At 39.5% G+C, this 25,232-nt stretch overlaps 1 long non-coding RNA gene across 2 annotated transcripts in view; it reads right to left on the reverse strand.

Moving 5' to 3' along the window:
- Nucleotides 1-1,634: 1,634 nt before the first annotated feature.
- LOC148114494 (uncharacterized) overlaps nt 1,635-25,232 on the reverse strand; it is a 38,198-nt gene continuing 14,600 nt past the window's right edge. The window contains exons 1-3 of one of the 2 annotated variants that reach the window (XR_015732956.1): nt 4,030-4,155; nt 3,864-3,931; nt 1,635-3,260 (exon numbers count right to left, since the gene is read on the reverse strand). This is a non-coding gene — a long non-coding RNA (uncharacterized LOC148114494). Of the gene's footprint in view, nt 3,261-3,863; nt 3,932-4,029; nt 4,156-25,232 lie in introns of those variants that run through there. The other variant, XR_015732955.1, reaches the window with a different exon arrangement.

Consider the following 25,232-nt stretch of genomic DNA (forward strand, 5'->3'; position numbering starts at 1 on the left):
TTCCAAGTAGAAACAAAAATGGAAATAGAATAGAATAGAATAGAATAAGCACTTAGACTTATATAGTGCTTTACAGCCCTCTTTAAGCGGTTTACAGAGTCAGCATATTTCCCCCAATAATCTGGGTCCTCATTTTACCAACCTCAGAAAGATGGAAGGCTGAGTCAACCTTGAGCCTGTCAGGATCGAACTGCTGACAGTGGGCAGAGTCAGCCTGCAATACTGAATTCTAACCACTGCGCCATCATGGTTATTTAATGAATTATTTAATTAATTAGTTTATTGCCACTTTAAATGTACACTAATCAACATACATTAAAATGTATTAAGAAGAGCCTTGGTAGTACAGTGGTCTAAGGCACCCTGTTATTAAGCTGGTTATTAAGACCAGCTGCCTGCAATTACTGCAGGTTCGAATCTCGCCAAGGCTCAAGGTTGACTCAGCCTTCCATCCTTTCTAAGGTAGGTAAATTGAGGACCCAGTTGTGGGGGCAATAAGCTGACTTTGTATAAATATACAAAAGGATGAAGGCTATTGCTGAGCACATTGTAAGCCGCCCTGAGTCTCCGGAGAAGGGTGGCATATAAATCAAATTAAAAAAAAAAAAAAATTAAAATGACATTTCATTGCATTCAGCTCTCAAAAGATAACCATTATGCATATACCCACATACACGCACATAAATGACGCACAAGAGAAATATCACAGTCTAGTTCAAATGTATACATATACATGGTGGGGAAAAAGAATCTTGCAAATTTACAAGGTGGATGGCATAAGGAACAAAGCTGTTACAGAATTTAGTCGTTCTGCCATAGATACTTCGAAACAAAATTAGCTGTATTCTTTTCTGTAATCCAAGCAGTCAATTTAGCCATCTCTGCTAACTCCCTCAATTTTTGTAGCTTTTCCTCCACTCTAGTAATCAAAATATCCTTCCATTTTTCTGCACAGTGTTCTTCCTGTTGTTCAGCTATATTTGTTCAGCATATATAATATCAAAGTTCCAATTTTTTTCCCAAGTTCTTTGTCCATTAAGCCCAAAAGAAATATTCACTTTAAGAATCTTCTGTATTAAGATGTGAATCCTATTCCAATATTTCTTCGCTTTGACACAAGTCCATCATAAATGGTTAAAAAAAAAGTTCCTTTCTTGCCGTTACAGCATTAGGCATGAAAGATGGCTGGGTGACTTTAGCCAATCACCAGGAGACTGGGAGTTCTAGTCTCAATTTCAGCATATGACTGGGAGACTTTGGGCTAGTCACTTTCTCTCAACCCAACCCATCTCACAGGATTTTTGTTATGGGGAAAATAAGGAAAGGAAGGAATTTTAGGTCTGTTCTCTGCTTTGTGTTGTTTATAAAATAATGAAGATTTGGGCTGTTTTTAATATTGATTTAACTTGTCCAAGCAGAGAATATTGGAAATAGACGCTTAAATTAGAGAAATGAATAGCAAAGTCTGCATGTTTTTCATGGTTAGTTTTTTGTTTCTTTTTTTCATTGCCAACAGAATTTTACTAAGTGTAATTATCCGAGGTTCCGTGTCCTAAGATTCTGTAATCACTTGTTACAGATGAGCTCCGATGATCTCGATTAGTCCAGATAATGATCCGTGGTCTCTCTCTCTCTTTTTTTTTTAATTTGATTTTTATTATAACATATAGTGATACATTCAATACATTTTCGGTTCATTGGTGCAAATATATACATATATACATCTACATGCATTATTACTTGTCTTTTATTTGATATTGTTTCTTAAAGCTAAATTTAATTTCAAAACATTTAAAGATAATAGTGCTCAAATCTCTAAGACTAAATGTAATACTGTTCATTTCTCCATGGATTTTGTTGATTAATTAATACTTAATCTCTATACTCTATTTCCTTCTTTCTTTCTTTTCCCCATCCATTCGTACCACATGTCCCACACGCTATAAAATTGGTTAGTTTTTCTACGCAACTTCTTAAAGATGCAAAAAAGAAAAAAGAAAACTACTAATAAATCATCAACAATTGCTAATAAAATGACGTTTACTTGGTAATAACTTGTGAGGGTGCTAAAAGAACATTGGAACCGTTGCCAAGCAGTCATTCCATAAATAAAAGGGCTATTGGAAAATTACTGTGATTACGTTCCAGTTTAATTTGTGGCCAGAAGCTTTCCAGTCAACTCTGATATCCAGATTAAACCAGACCCACCCGCCACTCAGTTCTGCCAGTAAAAAGATAGCTTAATGTTTATTTGTTAAACATCAGCAAACATCAAAAGAGCTAAGGGGAAAAAACAGGAACAAATGCAGACAAAAACAGAATAAGAATAAGGCAGGAACAACAAGCAATAATTTGTGTTAATTCTCTATCAAAAGGGACAGAACTTTCCAGCGCCATAATGTGGATAATTAGCATTAACCAAAGGGAATGCCCTTTGATTGTTCAAGTTTTAACCCTTTTATGTAAACAGCAATAGCAGATGGAAACTAGGACAACAGGTGATCCCTCCTCTATTCTGTACCACAAGGAACACAATTTGGTGGACGGGGATGTTGAATCCAACAAGGGCCACCAGTGTCTCTCACAACCACTCTGGAATTGTTGGGTAAGGAGGCACTCAGAAATATTTGAAAGCATGGCCCGTAGACGAATCTGTTACAGCTTTCTTTTTCATTCTTAAATGAATTCACTACAAGCTCACAAAGGGGACAGTGCAAATGAAATAAGTCCTGATTAGTGCTTGGAGAGGAGACCACCAGGAATTGCTAACCAGGAATATTTGAGCACTTTATTTATTTATTTATTTTATTTTATTTATATACCGCCCTTCTCCCGAAGGACTCAGGGCGGTGAACAGCCATAATAAAAACAATGTACAAAATAGAATTTAAAAGCGGATTAAAATAATTAAATCATAGGCCGAATTTAAAACTCTCATTTTAAAACCAATTTTAAAACCCCATTAAAACCAAATTAAAATCATTTATCCCATCAGAGCAGCTTGCTGGAATAACAGGGTCTTCACTGCATGACGGAAGGCGTGGAGGTCGGGGATCCTTCGTATGTCCGGGGGTAATTCATTCCAGAGGGCAGGGGCCCCCACAGAGAAGGCTCTCCCCCTGGGGTCGCCAGTCTACATTGTTTGGCTGACAGCACCCTGAGGAGGCCCTCTCTGTGGGAGCGTACTGGTCGGTGGGAGGCAATCGGTGGCAGAATGCGGTCTTGTAGATAGCCAGGCACCAGTCTTAGAAAGAGGAAGGCTGTGGATTATGGGAGGAGAAATTGAGAGCCAGTTTGGTCTAATGGTTAAGGCATCAAGCTAGAAACTGGGAGATTGAAAGTTCTAATCCCACTATAGGTATGAAAGTCAGTTGGGTGACTTTGGGCCAATCACCAGGAGACTGTGAGTTCTAGTCCCACTTTAGGTGTGAAAGCCAGGTGGGAGACCTTGGGCCAATCACTTTCTCTCAGCTGAACTCTCTCACAGGGTTGTTGTTATGGGAAAAATAAGAGAAGTTGGATATTTGCCACCTTGAGTTACTTGTAAAAATAAGAAAGGCAAGATCATCATCTTCTTTTAACGACCCCATAATCCCTTGTGGGGTGGAATCTGGGCAACTGAATGGAGCTAGCAGAGTGTTTTAATGGCCGGATGCCCTTCCTGTCACCAATGCGGAGTTTTATTCAACAGATCTATCCCAGAGAGAGAAATATCTGCCTCTACCTAGGATCGAACTCACAGCTTCCTGATTGCAAGGCGAGCGCTCCACCTTGTTATGAGTAAATGCCTAACTCTGTATATATATCAATGCATGGGTTGACCCCTCCTCCCTCACCTAGCCCTTCCCATGACCCCTCCTTACCTTGACTCCGCCCTCGCAGTACATAAGCCCGTGCACAGGGACCCACCAGGCCAGTTCCAGATGTGTACCTGAAAGAAAAAGAAATGATGTAAATAAATACCTTTGAAACAAAGACAAACCGTGTCTGTGGTTATTGGGCAAGAACCTTGGAAAATAATTCACACACCTCTAGGCCACTTCACGAGTCCTAAGAAAGGCAAGACACAAGCAAACAAATAAATGTTTTAAAAATCCAGACCGAAAGCCATTGAATACGATCAAAGGCCGTTTCTTTTCACAAACTCGAGAATCGTATGGTTCTGCCTCAACTCCTTCTGGCTAAAATGCAACTTTTCTCCTCCATCAGATTCCCATCTGTGCAATTCTTATTTGGATTTGCTTTTTTTTATCAAGATAAAGAATATCTCGCTACTGCTCCATATCGCCCTAACCCAGGACACAAATCTGCAGTCACCTATCCTGAATTGATAGAACACCCAATGAGCGAATGTATCCATTTCAAGGAGACCTTATTCATCAGACAAATCCACGAAGCCTTGAAGAAAAAGAAAAGAAAAGAAAAGAAGAAAGAAAAACAAGTTTTCTGCATTCTGGCCAGCCGCCAAGAAGCCTCCAGCTAGCTTTGAATGATCCTGCCTCAAAAGTTTTCAAGCAAGAGGTTGCTTTCCCGGCCTCTTGAGGGAGAATTATTCATCGCAATTGTGCAAAAGCCCCATGAATATTACAACAAGAGGATGCGACAAATGAATTGAAATGGCCAGAGCTGCACATTATAAACCAGAGGGGAATCCCGCATGGCAACCTAGAGTTTTATTTTAAATAAACAAACAAAGGGATTCAGAAGATGATAAAGCACACAAATCTTTTCCTCATTGGCCGGGTCTGAATAACATGGGGGAATAAAATATAAGTACAGGTAGTCCTCAATTTATGACCAGAATTGAACCCAAAAATTCATCGCCACCATAATGTAAAAAAGATGTTGAGACTCTAGAAAGAGTACAGAGAAGAGCAACAAAGATGATTAGGGGACTGGAGGCTAAAACATATGAAGAACGGTTGCAGGAACTGGGTATGTTTAGTTTAATGAAAAGAAGGACTAGGGGAGACATGATAGCAGTCTTCCAATATCTCAGGGGCTGCCACAAAGAAGGGGTCAAGCTATTCTCCAAAGCACCTGAGGGTAGGACAAGAAGCAATGGATGAAAACTAATCAAGGAGAGAAGCAACTTAGAACTAAGGAGAAATTTCCTGACAGTGAGAACAATGAATCAGTGGAACAACTTGCCTCCAGAAGTTATGGGTGCTCCATCACTGCAGGTTTTTAAGAAGATGTTGGATAACCATTTGTCTGAAGTGGTGTAGGGTTTCCTGCCTAAGCAGGGAGTTGGACTAGAAGACCTCCAAGGTCCCTTCCAACTCTCTTATTCTAAATCAGTTCTGTTGCTAAGTGAGACAGTTGTTACGTGAATTTTTCCCCCTACTTCATGATTTTTCTTGCCACAGTTGTTAAATGAATCACCGCAGTTGTTAAATTAGCAACGTGGTTGGGAAGTGAATCTGGCTTCCCCATTGGCATGTCAGAAGTTTGCTAAAGGGGATCACCTGACCTCATCATAAATATGAGACAGTTGCCAAGCATCTCGATTATGAATATGTGACCATGGGGATACTGCAACAGTCGTAAGTGTGAAAAACGGTCATAAGTCACCTTTTTCAGTCCCATTTTAACTTTGAACGTTCAGTAAACAAACTTTTCTAAGTCGAAACTTCTTATATTTGTAGCCAGACCACCTGGATTTGCACAAAACTCGAAAACAAGCAAGCAGTAAAACAGGCTGGAGCTTGAATTGCAAAGCTGTGGCTGCCATCTTGACTTTTTTGACCCTGGGCTCCTTCTACATGTACCGTAACTATCAATTGATTTGTGGTCACTCCTTTTTTGTCCAGGTAGATGTCTCCTATCTACCTACAGTAGTGGCCAAAATTGTGGGAACCTTTTAGGAAAAGTGTATTTTTGAGCTTTGATGGCTAATAACACCACCTTTTTTGGGGGGAGCTTCAAGATAAGCCTATTCCACTGCTGGAATGGCCTGGGAATAGCCCAGACCTTAACCCAATTGAAAATCTATGGAGCCGACTAAAGAAACTTGTCAGAAGTGACCCAGCAATAAAACCCAGTTAATAGAAGCCATCATTCAATCTTGGTTTCACATTATAACAGCTGCAGAACTCAAAGACTTGGTTCACTCCATGGGAAGACGTTGTAAGGCCGTAATTCACGCTAAAGGTTACCCAACTAAGTATTAACTGAGATGGTGATAAATTTTTGTATATCTCATTTTTTTTATGGTGATAATTTTTGTATATCTCGTTTTTTTTCTACGTGTTTCACTTTTCTTCTTTATAACTGCTATTCTACAGTAATAACAAATCCTTCATAAAAGTTCTTGCATTACATTCTTGATTAAATTATCTTTCCATTGATATATAATTTTATGGTACTACTCCCAAAAAAAATGGCGTTATTAGTTACTTTTAGAAAATACACTTTTCTCAAAAGCTTTCCACAATTTTGCCACTACTGTACCTCCTACCATGAACAAACAAGATTAAACCTGATGTATAAATGCGATCTTGGTTGATGAAGTTAAGTTAATTAATTAACAGGTAAACAGATGAGTGATAGGGGACAAATGCAAGCCAACTCTACTTCCAGCTTTAGATATTTCCAAAACTGCCTGCCTGACTGGAGTTATAAAAAAATGAAAAAGAAACATATCCAAAAGTGCAGAGAGAAAAAGAAATTCAAAGAAATTACTTTTTTTTGCAACAGATATACGTATAAATTTATATTAAGCTTTATTCTACGTTTGCAATGTAACTTTTTTTTCTAACATCGACTTTTATTTCAGTCCTCAAATCCATATATATCATAATTTCATTGTTCCCCCTGTTTCACACAAAAAAGTCCAGAAGAGCTACTAATCAGCATTAAAATTAATCCATGTCTTTTCTCTAATCAAAGCTATCAATTCCGCCATCTCAGTCAGCTCCATCAACTTTACTCTCCATTTTCCCACTGTGGGTAATGTCAAATCTTTCCAGCGTTGTGCCTATGAAAGTCTTGCTGCTGTTACCATGCAGTATGCAAAGGCAAAATTCCATAACATTTTCCTAAATGGTCATCAGTCCCAAAGGAAATCTTGCTGGCTTCAATCGTATATTTGTCTTCAAGACCTTCTGAATTAATTCATGTATTTGATTCAACACTGTCAAATAATTTATTAAGACTGTATTACTATTATTCTTCTCTTCCTTACTAGTATCTATCTCTTCCCACTTATTACTGTAACCATGTTGCTTGTATCTTTCAATTTATATTGTTTTTATTTGTTTCCTAGTACGATTTGATAGCTTATTAGTAACCTTGACTATCACTGTGTTCTATCTTTTTAGTCTTGATTAATGCATTTCATTCTCCTTATGTACACTGAGAGCATATGCACCTAAGACAAATTGCTTTTTTTAAAAAAAAGTTTTTTATTTTTTAAAACAAACAAACATTAATACATCAATCATCCCTCCCCTGTGACATCTTGATGTTGACTTCTTCAGTTCTTTTTATTCTTCTTGTTCCAACAGTTTCTTCTATCTTAATCGTCATCCAAACCACTATAAAAGTTCATTCCTATAACCATATTCTTGCCATCAAATTTTTACACAGTTATAAACTTAATCAGTTATATCTCTTTTCCAACCAACAATAAAAATAATTCCATATTCTAAAGTATTCTGATTTTTTCCTATCTTTAATCAACAAAGTTAATCGGTTCATTTCTGCACAATCTAAAATCTTTTTTAATACTTCATCTTCCAGAGGTATTTTCTCTCATTTCCAATTTTGAGCATAAACAATTCTTGCAGCTGTTATTACGCGTACAATCAAATAAATATATTCCTTTTTAATTTTATCAGGTAAGATACCCAATAGGAACAACTCTGGTTTGAATTCAATATGTAATTGTGTCATTGTGCCACGTTTTAATTTTATTCCAATAGTTTTTTGCTTCAGGGAATGTCCACCACATATGATAATAGGATCCTGGTAGCTAAGACAAATTCCTTGTGTGTACAATCACACTTGGCCAATTAAGAAATCTATTCTATTCTATTCTGAATATTTTAGCTTTTTTATATGTCCATCAAGCTCATAATCAAGATTTGTGATGCCAAATAGATCCTTGATTTATTTATCCCTTGCTTTGTTGTCTGGCAGATGAAATGTTCCTATATGTGTGTGTATCTATACGGTTTTCCTTTATTAAATATATTGTGCCTTATAACATGCCTGTATGAACCTCATCAATGGTTAAAATAGTTTCCCCATCCCCCAACGACTATTTGGCTGTCTGAGTTGAAGCTCTTTTGACAACTTCCTGCTTAATCCCTACCCATCCTTAAAAACCCACAGACTCTAATCTTCAAACATGCCTCCAAGGCAGCTAATCAGATCGGTTGTTAAATGGATCAAAGTGTGTTTGTTCAGAAAACAGCCCAAAGCGTTTCCTTCTCAAGACTGCAAGATCTTCCCACCCCCCACCCCCCACCCCGTCTCCTCCCCCAAGACACATCCAGAGATCTAGTTTGATTGTTGGGTTCTGAGAAGGTCGAATCTCCAGAGGAAGGTTTATCCAATTATTTTATTTATACTTTGAAGTCTGGTGGGATCTTTGTGGCCCTCACAAAAAGGGTGGCTGATCACTGATAGAATCATCGAAGCTGTAGAATGGTGATCTCACAAAGTATTTTAATTTTTAAAGGGCTGCCACAAAGAAGAGAGGGGTCAACTTATTTTCCAACGCATCAGAGGGCAGGACAAGAAACAATGGGTGGAAACTAATCAAGGAGAGAAGCAACCTGGAATTAAGCAGAAACTTCCTAACAGTGAGAACAATTAACCAGTGGAACAGCTTGCCACCAGAAGTTGTGGGTGCTCCATCTCTGGAGGTTTTTAAGGAGAGACTGGACAGCCTCTTGTCTGAAATGGTATACAGTGATGACGAACCTATGGCATGCATGCCGGAAGTGGCATGCAGAGCCATCTCTCTGGGCACGCCAGCTGTTGCCTGTTGCTGTTCTGGGTTCCGACGTGCACATGCATGCCAGCAGGGGTGGGTTCTACTTACCTTTACTACCGGTTCGCAACGGGGCTGCGCACGCGGAAGTGTTCTGATGACGTCAGGGTCGGTGGGTGGAGCCTCCCGCCGGTTTTACTACCGGTTCTATAGAACTGGTCCGAACCGGAGGCAATCCACCACTGCACGCCAGCCAGCTGGTCTTAATGCGCGCATGCACGCCAGAAACTGAAAGACCAGGTGACAGGCTCACGCATGCGCCCCGGGGAACTGCTCTTCTGGTTTTGCAGTGCTCTCATGTCAGGGAGCTGCTCTTCATGTTTCTGGCACTCCCCACTGTCCGCACACATGTGCGCTCCCGTTTCAGTACTCAGTGCCGAAAAAGTTCACCAACACTGGTATAGGATCTAGAAGACTTCCAAGATCCCTTCCAGCTCTATTCCAATTCAAAACTTCCTAACTGAGACAATATCAAAGATGATAAAAGGAAGCTCTCAAAATTTGCTCGCTAAGAAACCAGTAAAGTCTATTTTTCACCAAGTTCCCGACAGCGAATTTTCCAATGCTGGTTTAATGCAGGCCAAAAGCGGGGAGGAAGTTTCTTGTAATCCGTAACCTACCTTTCAGCTTTCTTCCTCTGTGTACCTAATGCTTCCCTCCTCTTTATTTTAATCAAAGGACAAAAGACAGACAGGCTTTCCATAAAACAGGCCCAGGAGCAATGAATTCCTCTGATACTTACTTCCCCCCACAGGAATTGCCTGCCTCCTTCTCATCTGACTTTTCACCTTCCCATCCTAGTAACCAACAAAGAGCAGCCCAGATTTGTAGATTTACAACTTTGTGCATTCTGAATTCACTCAGGGTATTATGAGTTTGTAGTGGCATGGGGGGGACGGGGGGCCTCCTGTCTGTCTGTCTGTCTGTCTGTCTGTCTGTCTCTCTCTCTCTCTCTCTCTCTCTCTCTGTGAATTATGGCAGAGCAGCAGCCCTCACGGGCAATTATTTCACAGCAGAAATATGTACCTGAGCCTCCAAGGCAAAGAATTTGCCATTCCTCAAAAGCTATGTCATTTATCAAACCATCCCCACTTCCTAATGTTATGTGTCACCTAACATTTAGAGAGGGAAGCAGTGAAGCAAGGAAGCATGTTCATTGGACAATATTTTTTAAAAAAATACATATTACATTGATCCGTTGTTCCTCAACTCTAGATTGCACTGTCCAGCATAAATTTAAAAAAAAGTTTAATTTAAGTTAAATTTAAGTCCCACTCCAGGGGAAGGTTACTGCAAAATCCCCATTTCCTCCCGATCAGCTGGGACTCGGGAGGCAAAGAATAGATGGGGGCGGGGCCAGTCAGAGGTGGTATTTTTCAGTTCTCTGAACTACTCAAAATTTCCGCTACCGGTTCTCCAGAACTGGTCAGAACCTGCTGAAACCCACCTCTGATCTTAAAGTTGCCTGGTTTCAAAAACACTGATTTGTAGTTATTTATTTAAAAAAATTATATTGCCGCCTAGTTGCACATGGCGACTCAAGGTGCCTTACAAAGGCATAAAAACACAATATAAAAGAAATAAAAGGAAAAATAATAAAAAAGAAAAATAATAAAATAATAGCCCCCTACCCAGGCAACAACACACATTCATACTAGCCATTTAATGGGCTCCATCCCACTCTGGGTTCCCAAGGCCCGCTGACAGAACTATATTTTCAGGGCCTTCCAAAAGAGTGTCAGAGTGGGAGCCAGTCTAATCTCCGGGGGGAGAAGAGGATGTTCCAGAGAGTGGGAGCCACCATGGACAAGGCCCTTCTTCTGGGTCCCACCAGATGTATCTCCTTAAGGGACAGGACCAATGATGAGTTGCCCCCGGTTCGCACCAGTTCTATAGAACCGGTAGTAAAATTGGCGGGAAGCTCCGCCCACTGACCCTGATGTCATAAAAACGCTTCTGCGCGGCCCCGTTGCGAACCGGTAGTAAAGGTAAGTAGAACCCACCCCTGGACGGGACTTGCAACACAGCACCCGTATGATACCATTGGATTCCAAAGAATTTGCATAACTACACCATGAAAAGCATACCAATAATAAAATTCTTAGTACACAGAGGTGTCTACAGGGTGTAACTCGAGCTCCATCAATTTTTTATGTGCATTTCACACATGAAATCTGACAGAAGTTCAATTGCACATTTTCAAGTCACTATCTTCATTTTCCTGACTATACCTTGTGGAAGAAATGTTTGCTATTTCAGATGTATTTCTGACACCATGATCCACACTTCCCATTTCTAATCTTTTTTAAAAAAAATTATTGTGCCTATATATATGTATATATATATATAACTTTTTTGCAATGAGGAGGACACGTGCTTGTGTGCCATGTCGTGTTTCGATAAGAAGTAAACAAAACCACTTGCGTGTGGCGCACTCTCTCAAAACAATTCTTCTGTGCGGAGCGCATCTGTCTCATAATCGCATCTCGCCGCACTGTACCGAGCCTTGATGAATCATCATGTCAAATACAAATATGTCACATCAGATGCAACAGATCGGATTGGGATCGATCGAATATGGAGATTTACAGATTAGTCTTCAAATATTGAAAAGGAGGACATGTAGGAGGACACCTTTTGAGAGATGACAAAACTTACAAAAGGACTGTCCTCCGTAAAGTAGGCCGATTGGTCACCTTAATACACACACACACACACACAACTCAAGACGGCATGATTTTATCTTCTTCATGCCAGTCCAGAGTAAATATTATTTTATTTTATTTTATTTTATTTTATTTTACTTTATTTTTTGGTTTTGATTTAACTTTATTTTTTATTTTATTTCATTTAAAATTCTTTTATTTTATTGTATAGTATTTTTATTTTAATAAAATATGTATTTATTTTTATTAAAATAATTTTATGTAAATATCAATTTATTTATATTTATTTTAATTTTCAAATATTTAAAATTTAAATTAAATTTATTTTTTGTCTTTTATTTTACTTCATTTTATTTTATTTTTTATTTTATTTTTACATTTTTTATTCTTTTACTTTTTTACTTTTCTATTTTATTTTCTATTATTATTTTTATTTTAATCTTTTTTTTTTTTTGTTATTTTATATTTTATTTTATTCTAACTGATTGGACCATGCCTGCGTTCTCTCCTTCCCTACCGCGTAGCTCTGACAGGGATGGCCAGGCACGAAATCCTCACCAATCCCCGCCCGGTTCAGCCAGAACACCCTTCCCTGTTCAAAAAGGTCAGAGGTCAGGTTTGGCAATGCAGATAGGATTTTGTGATAAAGAAATTATTTGGATTCGGCAGGAAGGCTTTCCGGTTAGTGAAGATAAGCAGAGAGCTTGTATGAAAATTTCACAGGACCCCCCATTCCTAATCCTTTGGTTATAAATATGATGGATGGAATGTAAACTCTATAAAGATTAACACAATCCAAAGGGAATGAAAAAACAAGGGTCCTCTTTCCAAACCGAGGGGCTTTTCTGCATTCCTGAAGAACATTTTTTTAAAAAAAATTTTTTTAATTTTTTATAAACATATCAATGCATGAACAGTGTGGCACCTGAGTGTCATACATTCTAATATGAATAAAACTAGCAGAATTAATCAGTTATTACATTCAATCAACTTATATATTTCTATTAATAATACACATTTATATTAAGTTGCAGTCTATCATTATCCAATTTTTCCTTGTTTTCTCGTTCCCCCTTTTATTTTATTATATCAAAGTGTATACACTAATATTCCCCCTTCTCTTATTTCTATCTCTTAATCTAACTTTTAATCATGTCACCCTTTATTAAAAGACATTCTCTTTCTATCCTACCTAACTTCTAGTCATGTCACCTACCTAAAAAAAGAAAGCGAGAGAAAAAGAAAACCAAATCAGAACAACAACACAAAGGAGAAATCATCTATCCATCATCTCTTGCCCGCTTCAATTCCTGAAGAACGTTCTTATGGTCCCCCTGGATTTAATCTTTCTGGCAAGTTTGCTATCCCAGTTAAAAATACTGGTTTAACAAAAGCCATCTTTTATATAAAACCATTCTCTCTCGTCTCCTTTCCAGCATTATATATTTCTGAGCTATTTATGGAAAAGTCTGAAATAGAAGTACTGTCACAAAACTCTTTGGACAGGTATGGTCTCTGCATTTGGAGATACATTGGTTTGCTTATTTATTTATTCTAATTGTCCCAGTACTTTTCAAACCTGGCAACTTTAAGATAGGTGGACTTCAACTCCCAGAATTCCCTAGTGTCCCACCATGGGTGTATTACTTGGAACCCTGACACCTAGCCAGTATACCCTTTAGAGATCCCATCTGGGCAGCCTGAGGATAAAAAGAATGCTTGCTATAGATGCCCATCTATTGGAAGGGCAATGGAAGTGAGTTCAAAAGCAGACTCTCTAGAACGAGTTGCCTCCAGAAGTTGCGGATGCTTCACTCAAGGAGAGATCCAACAGGGGTGGGTTTCAGCAGGTTCTGACCAGTTCTGGAGAACCGGTAGCAGAAATTTTGAGTAGTTCGGGGAACCGGTAGAAAAAATTCTGACTGGCCCCATCCCCATCTATTCTCTGCCTCCCGAGTCCCAGATGATTGGGAGGAAATGGAGATTTTACAGTATCCTTCCCCTGCCATGCCCACCAAGCCATGCCCACCAAGTCATGCCACGCCCACCAAGCCACACCCACAGAACCGGTAGTAAAAAAATTTGAAACCCACCACTGGATTCAACCTAGAACTAAGGAGAAATTTCCTGTCCGTTAGAACAATTAATTAGTGGAACAACTTGCCTCCAGAAATTGTGGGTGCTCCAACACTGGAGATTTTAAACAAGAGATTGGACAACCATTTGTCAGAAATGGTGTAGTGTTTCATGTTTGAGCAGAGGGTTGGACTAGAAGATTTCCAAGGTCCCTTCCAATTGTGTTATTCTGTTTATTCTAAGAAGCTTGCACAACATGTTCATAAGTTGTTCTTATGACTGTCTGTAAGTATGTACAATATATACTTGTCTGTCCAGAAAATATTTAGAATGAGTTCTAAGATCCCGGAATGGCATTATTATGATTAGGTAGGTAGGTAGGTGGAAGGAAGGAAGGAAGGAAGGAAGGAAGGAAGGAAGGAAGGAAGGAAGGAAGGAAGGAAGGAAGGAAGGAAGGAAGGAAGGAAGCTAGGCAGGCAGGTAGACAGGCAGGTAGGCAGGTAAGTAGATAGGTAACAGAATAACAGAGTTGGAAGGGAACTTGAAGGTAGTCTAGCCCCCTGCTCAGGCAGGAAACCCCATACCATTTCAAACAAATGCCTGTCCAGTCTCTTCTTAAATACCTTCAGCGTTGAAGCACCCACAACTTCTAGGGGCAACTCGTTCCCCTGATTCATTGTTTTCTGAGGAAATTTCTCCTTAGTTCTAAGTTGGCTCTCTCCTCAATTAGTTTCCATCCATTTCAAGCGGAGGTGGGCATCACATACTGGAACAACTGGTTCACCCAGAATCGAAAATATGAGCTTTGCTCACATGCGTGCCGTCCGCACATGCGCGCGGCATCAAAAAAATGGTGATTATATAGGATGGGATAGCGCAATGGCGGGTGGTTGGGCCCAGCCGCTGGCTGGAACTATCGGTTTTCCCAAACCGGTCCGAACCAACATCAGCCCACCTCTGATTGCAAGTAGGTAGTTAGCAAAGTAGACAGGCAGGCAGACAGACAGACAAGTAGAACAAATGTTGAGGCAGGTTAAATGTCATGTTAAATTATAAACAACAACACCATGTTGGGAAGTCAAATCCTAAGGCCACCAAAGATCACATGTCGGCTTGATTGTTTCTTCCATGTCTTGCTAATGTAGCCCTTGTGGTAATCTTATCAGAAGACCACCCAAGACCTTCTGCTCCTATCTGAGCTCTCCCACTGAGAATGTAAACTGTACATCCCAATTCCTATAGAAGAAGACTGATTTATAAGGCAATTTGCATCTGGGGAATGTTTCAAAATATCCTAAACCAATCTCTTCTCCCAGAGGGACGAAAATGTTAGTATTCTGGAAAAATGCAGCATAGTAGTCATTGTTAGCGGCATCTTCATAACTTGCCAAATGTTCACACTTGATATTAGCAGTAATCATATTTTCTGGTTCGACACGAAGGGAGCACGGGAAATCCACCCTGATGTATTCAAAACGTGAACTTTTAAAGATAATTTTAATTCAGGGTAGATTCCACGGTAGCTGGAGACTGGTAAATAAATATGGATGGGTTACAATCAGAATAGATATTCAGAACTGTAAACTATATGTAAAACAGGTAAAAAAAAAGCACGTTCTGTATGATTTTGCCAGAAAATTATCATTATTTTATAATCAAAGTGTTTCAATCAGCTGCTGCAATTATTATTATTATTATTATTATTATTATTATTATTATTATTATTATTATTATTATTATTATTATTATTTAATCTTTAGTGAGATTCACAGCCTTTGAGGCTGGTTAATAGCTCAGCAGCTCGAGTCCTAACCAAGGACCTAGGAACTGTTAAGGTATCGTCGGAGGATGTAAGCTGTTCCGAGTAAGGTGGTTTTTTGTAGAGTCAAAATGTTCAAGTCCGGCAAATTTAGAATTTCTAAATAGCGGGGTAGCCCTTTGGGTATTGCTCCGAGGGCTCCAATTACAATCGGGACAACACACAATTTCTTTTTCCACAGTCGCTCAACTTCAATTTGCAAGTCCCGGTACTTTGTGATTTTTTCTTGCTGCTTATCTTCAATCCGTGCATCACCAGGTATCGCAATGTCAATGAACCATACTTTTTTCTTTTCAACTATTGTTATGTCAGGTGTGTTGTGGACCAAGTGCCTGTCAGTCTGAATCCTAAAGTCCCACAAGATCTTGAGTTTCTCATTCTCTAAAACTTTCTCAACCTGATGTTCCCAGTGGTTTTTGCTGTACTCAAATCCAAACTTCTGGCACAATTATTATTACTATTATTATTATTATTACTATTATTATTACTATTATTATTATGCACCAAGACAAATTCCTTGTGTGTCCAATCACACTTGGCCAATAAAGAATTATATTCTATTCTATTCTAACTTCAGAGCACCTCTGTATACAGTATATACAATATACACAGATACAGATTTGCAATACATTTATGGAGGTCCCAAAGGTGCTTTTTGGACTCTCTGGTGTGTGCTTTTTCCCCTTTCAAAATGTTTTGTTTCTCACTGATAACAGAAGACTCTTTTTGGATAGGAGGCAAAATGTTTTCAGAGAAAAATAATACTGAAAAGATCCAGTTGTCTTTTGGGGAAAACATCCCTAAGGACATATTTGCAACACAGGGAAACTGAAGCTGGGAATAACGGCCTATGATATAGTGGTTAAGATCGTGGAATGCAGTATCCCACAATGCAAGATTAAAAATCCATCTCCAGGCATTCAGGAGGTGACTTTGAGCCAGTTCTTCTCTTTTAGACTAAAATGTAGTATGGTACAGTGGTTAAAGCACTGTTTCTCAACTTTCAGAAGATTATTACGGCCCCTACCTTGGTTACCTTGAGGTGTGCAAATCTTGCTGTGCATACACAATAGTCTCATTACATGAAATAAAATGGGTATAGGTACAGTAGTAATAGTAACTCTTGGAGTCCTAGAGGACAATCATTTAAGTATGAGCCAGTCGTGTGCTGCAGCTGCCAACAAAGCCAACACAGTCGTAGGCTGCATAAATAGAGGGATAGAATCAAGATCACGTGAAGTGTTAATACCACATTATAACGCCTTGGTAAGGCCACACTTGGAATGCTGCATTCAGTTTTAGTCGCCAAGATGTAAAAAAGATGTGGAGACTCTAGAAAGAGTGCAGAGAAGAGCAACAAAGATGATGAGGGGACTGGAGGCTAAAACATATGAAGAACGGTTGCAGTAATTGGGTATAATTTCATTTAGGTAAAGGTAAAGGTTCCCTTCGCACATATGTGCTAGTTGTTCCCAACTCTAGAGGGCGGTGCTCATCTCCATTTCAAAGCCGAAGAGCCAACGGTGTCCGAAGACGTCTCCGTAGTCATGTGACTGGCATGACTAAACGCCAAAGGCGCACGGAACACTGTTACCTTCCCACCGAAGGTGGTCCCTATTTTTCTACTTGCATTTTTTACATGCTTTCAAACTGCTAGGTTGGCAGAAGCTGGGACAAGTAACGGGAGCTCATCCGGTTACGCGGCACAAGGGATTTGAACCGTTGAACTGCCGACCTTTCAATCGACAAGCTCAGCTTCTTAGCCACTGAGCCACCACATCCCTTAAATTTCATTTAGGGCAGTTTAATTTTTTTTAAAATGAAGAATTATAATGGGGGAGGTAGAGAGGAAAATGTCCTTTTTCCAAAAAGACATTTATTTATATCCAGTATTTAAATAAACATTTTACCACATATGGATGTTGTCCCTCTTGTTAGAAACGTATCGCTAGTTTTGCAAATGGAGACAGGCGTTAGGAACAGTTAGAAGTGACGAGAGACGACATGTTCTCCGAAACTTGACAGGCGTTTATCAGCATGTAAACTGTAATTGAAAGTGATAGCAAAAGGACATTCAAAATAGCTTTCCCCCGAGTTGACCTTTAGGGAAGGAGAGTGAGTCCAGACAAAATATCTTTCATGGAAGGTAGACATTCTCAAATGCTGGATTTCTCCTGCTTCCTAAAATGCTTAAATGAATATGCGTTCTCCTTTCCCTGAATAAAACTAATGCTTTCATTGGGGTTAGGGCTGGGCAAGGAAGAAACATACAATGCCCTATAATAATAATAAAAAAATATTATTAATATTTTAATCTGCATATCAAATAAAACCAGCCTTTCGCTTCTTGTCTCTGGATTTCAGGCTTTTCAGAATTTTTAGACATGATTTTCAGAATTCAGAATAGAATACAGCTGGAAGGGACCTTGGAGCAGGGGTGAAATGCTCCCGATTCGGACCAGATTGCCCGATCCGGTAGCGATGGAGACAGGTGGTTCGGAGAACCGGTAGCAAAAATCCCTGCCTCCCCCCCGCCCAGCTGAGCCGCATAATCATCAGAGGCTTTTTTTCTACTTTTAAAAGCGTTTTTTCTACAACCTCTTCGGCCGAAAAAATGCTTTTAAAAGTAAAAAAAAAAGCCTCTGATGATCGCGCAGCTCAGCTGGGATCATCAAAGGCTTTCAAAAGAAAAAAAAACCTTTTTTTCTTTTAAATGCCTCTGACGATCCCAGCTGAGTTGCCTGATCGGCAGAGACTTTTTTTTCTTTTAAATGCCTCTAACGATCAGGCAACTCAGCTGGGATCATCAGAGCCTTTTGAAAGCATTTCTTTACAACCTCTTCGCCAAAAAGGTTGTAGAAAAAATGCTTTTAAAAGTAAAAAAAAAAAAATTGGCCACGCCCACCGTCACATTACTCCCCACACCAAGCCACGCCCACACAACCAGTAGTAACAAATTTTAGATTTCACCACTGCCTTGGAGGTCTTCTAGTCCAGCCCCCTGCTTAAGCAGGAGGACTGATACCATCTCAGACAAGTGACTGTCCAGTCTCTTCTTAAAAACCTCCTTAAAAACCAGTGGATTTTAATTGTAAGCTGCCCAGTGTCTCTTTGCAGAGAGAGATGGGCGGCGTTATAAATTTAATGAATAAATAAATAAGCCAAAGCTTATTGTTGCTCATTAAGTCATCTGACGCAATGTTGGTCCAGAATGCAATTAGGAAAAATAGCTCTTCGTCTTTGTCCATGACAGGTAGTCCTTGAGTTCAGGGGTGGGTTCTACTTACCTTTACTACCGGTTCGCAACGGGAGTGTGCGTATGCATGCGCATGCACAGAAGCTTCTGCACACGCGCAGATCCTCCATAGTGACATCCAGGCAGATGGGCGGAGCCCCCGCCGGTTTTACTACCGGTTCACAAGAACCGGACCAAACCGGGGGCAACCCACCACTGCTCGAGTTACAACCACAATGGAGCCCCAAATTTCTATGGCTAACCTAGGCAGTTAATTGCGTTATGTCTCATTTCATAACAATTTTGCCACAGCTGTTAAGCGAATCACTGCGGTTGTTAAATAAATGCCAGATTCGAGTAAATGTTGAAAATCAGTGTCATGTGACTGGGGGAGACTGCCAGTGGTGGTATTCAGCCGGTTCGGACCGGTTCAGATGAACTAGTAGTGGTGACCTGCAGGTGGGCCCACCTCCACTCAACCCCCAGCATTATGCCATCCTATTTAGCCATGTTTTCTAAGCTGCGTGCATCAGGGGTGGGTTCTACTTATCTTTACTACCAGTTTGCAATGGGGCTGCGCACGTGCTCTTCTGCGCATGCGCAGAAGCATTTTGATGATTTCAGGGTCAGTAGGCAGAGCCTCCCGCTGGTTTTACTACCGGTTCTATAGAACCGGCACGAACCGGGGGCAATCCATCACTGGCGTGCAAAGCGCATGAGCACATGCTCACATTTTTGGTGTGTGGCAAACTGGTGGTAAAAATATTTGAAACCCACCTCTGGAGACTGCAGACGTCTGTCAACACAGGCCAGTGGTCAAATTCCAGAAAATTCAGTTATGTGACCAAAAGGACAGGGTTGTGGATATTGGATATTGGAACTTTGAATTCCAGACCCTTTTTGAGGTCCGTTGTAACTTTGAAATGTTGCTTAAGTGACCAGTCCTAACTTGTAGACTACCTGTATCTACGCAGCACTTCTGCGAACAAGGAAATGTTTTTCTTATATCTGTTTCTGTACAAAAAAGGAAAAGAGACGGGCAGGAATGTGGAAATTGCTGCAGGGAATAATTGTAATTATTGCTGTGGTTTAAAATGTAAGATGTAATGCGGATACAGTATGTACAGGTAATCCTTGACTTACAACCATTCGTTTAGTGATTGTTCCAAGTTGCAACGGCACTGAAAAAAAGTGACTTATGACCATTTTCACACTTATGACTGTTGCCACATCTCCATGGTCATGTGATCAAAATGTAGACACTTAGTGACAAGTTCCTATTTATGACCGTTACAAGGTCATGTGATCCTCATTTTTCTCCCTTCTGACAAACAAAGTCAGTGGGGAAGCCAGATTCACTTAACAACCATGTTGCTAACTGAACAACCAGAGTGATTCACTTCATAGCTGTGGTGAGAAATTCACTTAGCAACCGTCTGGCTTCAAAACAGAAAATATGGGCTTTTACAGAAAACATGTAATAACAGCTGCAAGAATTGTTTATGCTCAAAATTGGAAAGCAGAGAAAATACCTTTGGAAGATGAGGTGATAAAAAAAATTATGGACTGTGCAGAAATGAATAAATTGACTTTAAGGATTAAAGATAGGGAAGAGATAGAGTATTATAGAATATGGAACTGTTTCTATTATTGGTTGGAAAAGAGATATAAAAGATGAAAGCTTTCTGATTATATTTAAAAATTTGATAGGCAGAATTTTGTTTTAGTAAGGAGATATTAAAATGGTTTGTATAAAGATCAAGATAGAAGAAATTTCCTTTTTTGGAAGAAGAAAAACGACTGAAGATAACACCGAGATGTCACAGGGAGGGGGCGACTGATGTACTAAATGTTTGTTTGTTTTTATAAAAAATAATAAAAAGTTATATACAAAACAAAAAATATGGGCTCATTGATGGTCATAGGTCAAGGACTACTTCTATAGGTGATAAACTCCAGATCAAACTGAGTTTGGATAAATTGGCACAGGCTGAACCTGACAGCAATGAGATGCAGCTCCTAAAAATTCAAATTTAGGACTTTTAGGCTGCAACAAGTGCAAATACATTCCCAAAGCACATGCAAAGTCACCATTTCAATGTATTCTGCCTTGCCTGGATCTCACTTCAAGCACTGTCTTTAGTTCTTGGCACCGCATTTTAAAGAAAAGTCAGAGAAAATACAACAGGTGCAAAGAAGGACAGCCAGGGATTGGAAATTTAATTCTGTACAGATAGTCCTCGATTTACGACTACAACTGAGCCCAAAATGTATGTTGCTTAAGTGAAAGATTTGTTAAGTGAGTTTTGCCCCATTTAACAAGCTTTCTTCCCACAATTGTTAAGTGAACCACTGCAGTTGTTAATTTAGTAACAGGGTTGTTAAGTGAATCTGGTTTCCCTATTGACTTTGCTTGTCAGAAGGTCATAAAATGGGGATCACATCAGTGGTCAAATCCTCCGAGGTTTGCCACCAGTTCGCTGCGTGTGCAGGCGCACTGTGCACCAAATGCACACTGCGTGCATGCATGCACAGGGCACACCAAACGCACGCTGCACGTGCGCAGCATAGAAAAACGAGGCTTAAGAAGGTAAGTAAAACAGCAAGGGTGGGAACAGCTGTGATGCATGATTTAGATTCGCTAGAAAGCAGGATTTCTAGCGAATATAAATCATGCAGCACAGCTGATCGTTGTAAATACTGGTTCGGACGAACAGGTAGCATTTTTTTACTACCGGTTTACCTGAACCGGTAGCATTTTTTTACTACTGGTTTGCCCGAATTGGTAGCTTTTATTACTACCGGTTTGCCCGAACCGGCCCGAACCGGCTGAATACCACGACTGGATCACATATACCCTGGGATGCTGCAACAGTCATAAATATGAACCACTTGCCAAGCATCTGAATTTTGATTACGTGACTACAGGGATGCTGCAATGGTCATAAGTAGGAAAAACGGTCGTAAATTCCTTTTTTCAGCACCATTGCAATTTCAAAATGGTCACTAAGTGAACTGTTGTAAGTCAAGAACTATTTCTATTTTCATTGTCACTTCAGGCAGGGTATCTGTGGTTAATGGCAGAGTTACTCCTATCCTAAATGAAATGGTACTTTTAACTGAGATTTCCTGCATGCTAAATTCCCAGGGTAATTTCTTCCTTTGTTCTTCATTCTCTTTTTTCTCTGGCCAGTTTTATTGCATGTTAGTCACTTTTTGAACTGTTTAAAAAAAAATCCTGCATGGCTTTTGTAGACGAGAACCAAGAGCCTCATGCTTTTGATGATGTGACGGCCATCAGCTTTCTCCACCTGTTACCGTAGCTGGTGTGGTTAACAAAGCAATGAAAACTTTGCCAGTTTTATATTCCTTGATGTTGGCATTCAGCTGCCATTCTGGCTGTTCTCTCCCACTTCTGTATGAACGTGAGTGGGAAATTTGGAATGGCAAATATTTGCCTGAAATCCCTGAGAAACTTGGAGATAAAAGCCCTAGCAAATTGGCCAAGTTTGCAAGATCCGTTTTGATTTGGAAAGCCGTCAGCTTACAAAGTTTCTCAGCGGGTTAATTTGGTGGGACTTTCGAATGTGTTTCTACAAAGCTCGCTTGAAGGAACGGGATCTCGTAAAGCCGATGTGCAAAATAAGTACAGCTAATCCTCTACTTACGACCACAATCGGTGCCGAAAATGTTTGCCAACGCTGCTCTAGAAAGAGTGCAGAGAAGAGCAGCAAAGATGAATAGGGGACTGGAGGCTAAAATACATGAAGAATGGCTTCAGGAACTGGGCATGTCTAGTTTAATGAAAAGACTGTTCAAAGTTACAACGGCACTGAAAAAAAGTGACTTATGACTGTTTTTTCACACTTACAACCATTGCAAAATCTCCATGGTTACGTGATCAAAATTTGGATGCTTGGCAACTGACAAGTACTTATGACTGTTGCAGTGTCCTGGGGTCATGTGATCCCCTTTTGCGACCCTCTGACAAGCAAAGTCAATGGGGAAGCCAGATTCAATGAACAACCGTGTTATTCACTTATCAACTGCAATGATTCACTTAACAACTGTGGACAGAAAGGTAGTAAAATGGGACGAAACTCAATTGTCTCAGCAAGAGAAATTTTGGGCTCAATTGTAGTCTACTTGTATTTCAGCAAGGCAAAGAACCTCGTTCAGTTTTCTTAATGTCGCTGGCATGTTTTTGAAGGAACATCCCAAAGCAGTCACATGAACATAGTTTAAGCATAGATTAGTCATTTATCTGGGTCAGATTGACAAAGTTAAGGTAGCTACAGGTCAGGGGCGAGTTTCAAAACCAGTCGCTACGGGTTCGCTCGTGGGCGCGTGTGAAGCTTCTGTGCATGCGCAGAAGCGTCTGGGCAGGTGGGCGGAGCCGCTACCGGTTCGCCTGATCCAGGGTGAACTGGTACCAGCCCACCACTGCTACAGATCAAGATTAAGCCACCCTGGCATCTACCCCTGACGAGAATAGCCAGAATGTTCAAGAATAAATCCGAAAAATGTTAGAAATGTCATCAGATACCGGGTTCATATTACCATATGTGGTGGACATGTGCAGAAGCCAAAAGATACTGGACTAATATCCACACATGGTTCGAAAAAATGATAAAAAAACACATAGATTTTAAACCAGATATTTTTTTATTGGGGACTATACCTGAAATATATAATAAAGACCTGAGATATTTGATTGTGAATGAATTAACAGCGGCTAGGATTGTGTTTGCTAAAAATTGGAAAAATGGGAAAATACCAACGCAGGATGAAGTCATTAAGAAAATAATGGAATGTGCTGAAATGAGTAAATTGGCATTTGAAATTAGTGAACAAGAAGATAAACAATACTATAAGATATGGGACCTATTTTATCAATGGTTAGATAAAAAAATATGGAAATGAAATATGGTAGAGACTTTCACAATACAAGAACTGTAGAACTATGTGAAATATAACATATAGATGTATTATTAGTGGATAGATTCAAGAGGATGAAATGAATGTTATAATAAAAAATAACTCAAATTTTAGAATACTTTGAAGGATAATGAGGGAAGAAATAGCCATAGTTAAATAAATGATTAATAAGGATAACAATATATAGACATATATTAGGTTGATAATATGAGAATTTAATATGTCGATAATATGAAATATTAATATGTAGATATTATATTAGGTTGATAATATGAAAATTGTAAGCTATGAATTTGGTGAATGATACACAAAAGACTTGTAACCAACTGACACACTGTTTGTAATTGAAGATAGTTTTATGTATGTTTGTTTAAAAATAAAAATCTTTTCCAAAAAACAGATTAAGCCACCCTTCCTAACCATAACCATATCCGAAGTCTAGATTTGGAAGGCACAGTAAATTAAGCCAGAACAGGGCTAATGTATATGAGAATGTTGTGCATATGAGAATGTAGTAGGTGCTAAGATAATGATCACAGTGGAATTAATTGTGGTGGGTGGTGAGGCTGTTATAAAGATATGGAATTTCCCCAGACCACCCAACGAAATCCAGACAGTAAAGTTTTTTTTGGTAAACACCCATAATTGAATAGAAAGGAAAAAGAGGCCGAGAAATTCCCCACTAATTCCCACAAAAATGCAAGGAAATCGTCAACATGATAATATCATGCATCAACTTGATGGTGTTGATCCTTCCTATGTTATGATTCCGGCCAACTTTTTTTTCTTTTAAAAAAAGAAAACCATTCAAAATATGAGGAATTGCCCAGGATCTTTGAAGACGAAGGGGAAAAGTTTGAATACTGTTTTCTCCAAATACCAAGTTGCTTAACATTGCATCAGCAATCTCACCCATCTGAAGGCAGAAACAACTGGTTAGGGAAAGTTACTGGAAGCATGTGAATCAATTATGCTTGGTACATCATGGAAGTTAATCCATAATGCCTTGGAAAGACCACACTTGGAATAATATTGCATCCCAGTTTGATCGCCACTATGTAAAAAATGATATTGAGACTCTAGAAAGAGTGCAGAGAAGAGCAACAAAGATGATTAGGGGACTGGAGGTTAAACATAAGAAGAACAGTTGTTGGAATTGGGTATGTCTAATTTAATGAAAAGAAGGACTAGAGGAGACATGATAGCAGTGTTCCAATATCTCAGGGGATGTCACAAACAAGAGGGAGTCAAACTATTCTCCAAAGCACCAGACGGTAGAACAAGACACAATGAATGGAAACTAATCAAGGAGAGAAGCAACCTAGAACTAAGGAGAAATTTCTGACAGTTAGAACAATTAATCAGTGGAACAACTTGCCTCCAGAAGTTGTGAATACTCCAACACGGAAGGTTTTTAAGAAGATGTTGGATAACCATTTGTCTGAAGTGGTGTAGGATTTCCTGCCTAAGCAGGGGGTTGGACTAGAAGACCTCCAA

This window comes from Pantherophis guttatus, chromosome 3 (genome assembly GCF_059756535.1).
Source record: "Pantherophis guttatus breed Tessera chromosome 3, ASM5975653v1, whole genome shotgun sequence".
NCBI classification, from domain to species: Eukaryota; Metazoa; Chordata; class Lepidosauria; order Squamata; family Colubridae; genus Pantherophis; species Pantherophis guttatus.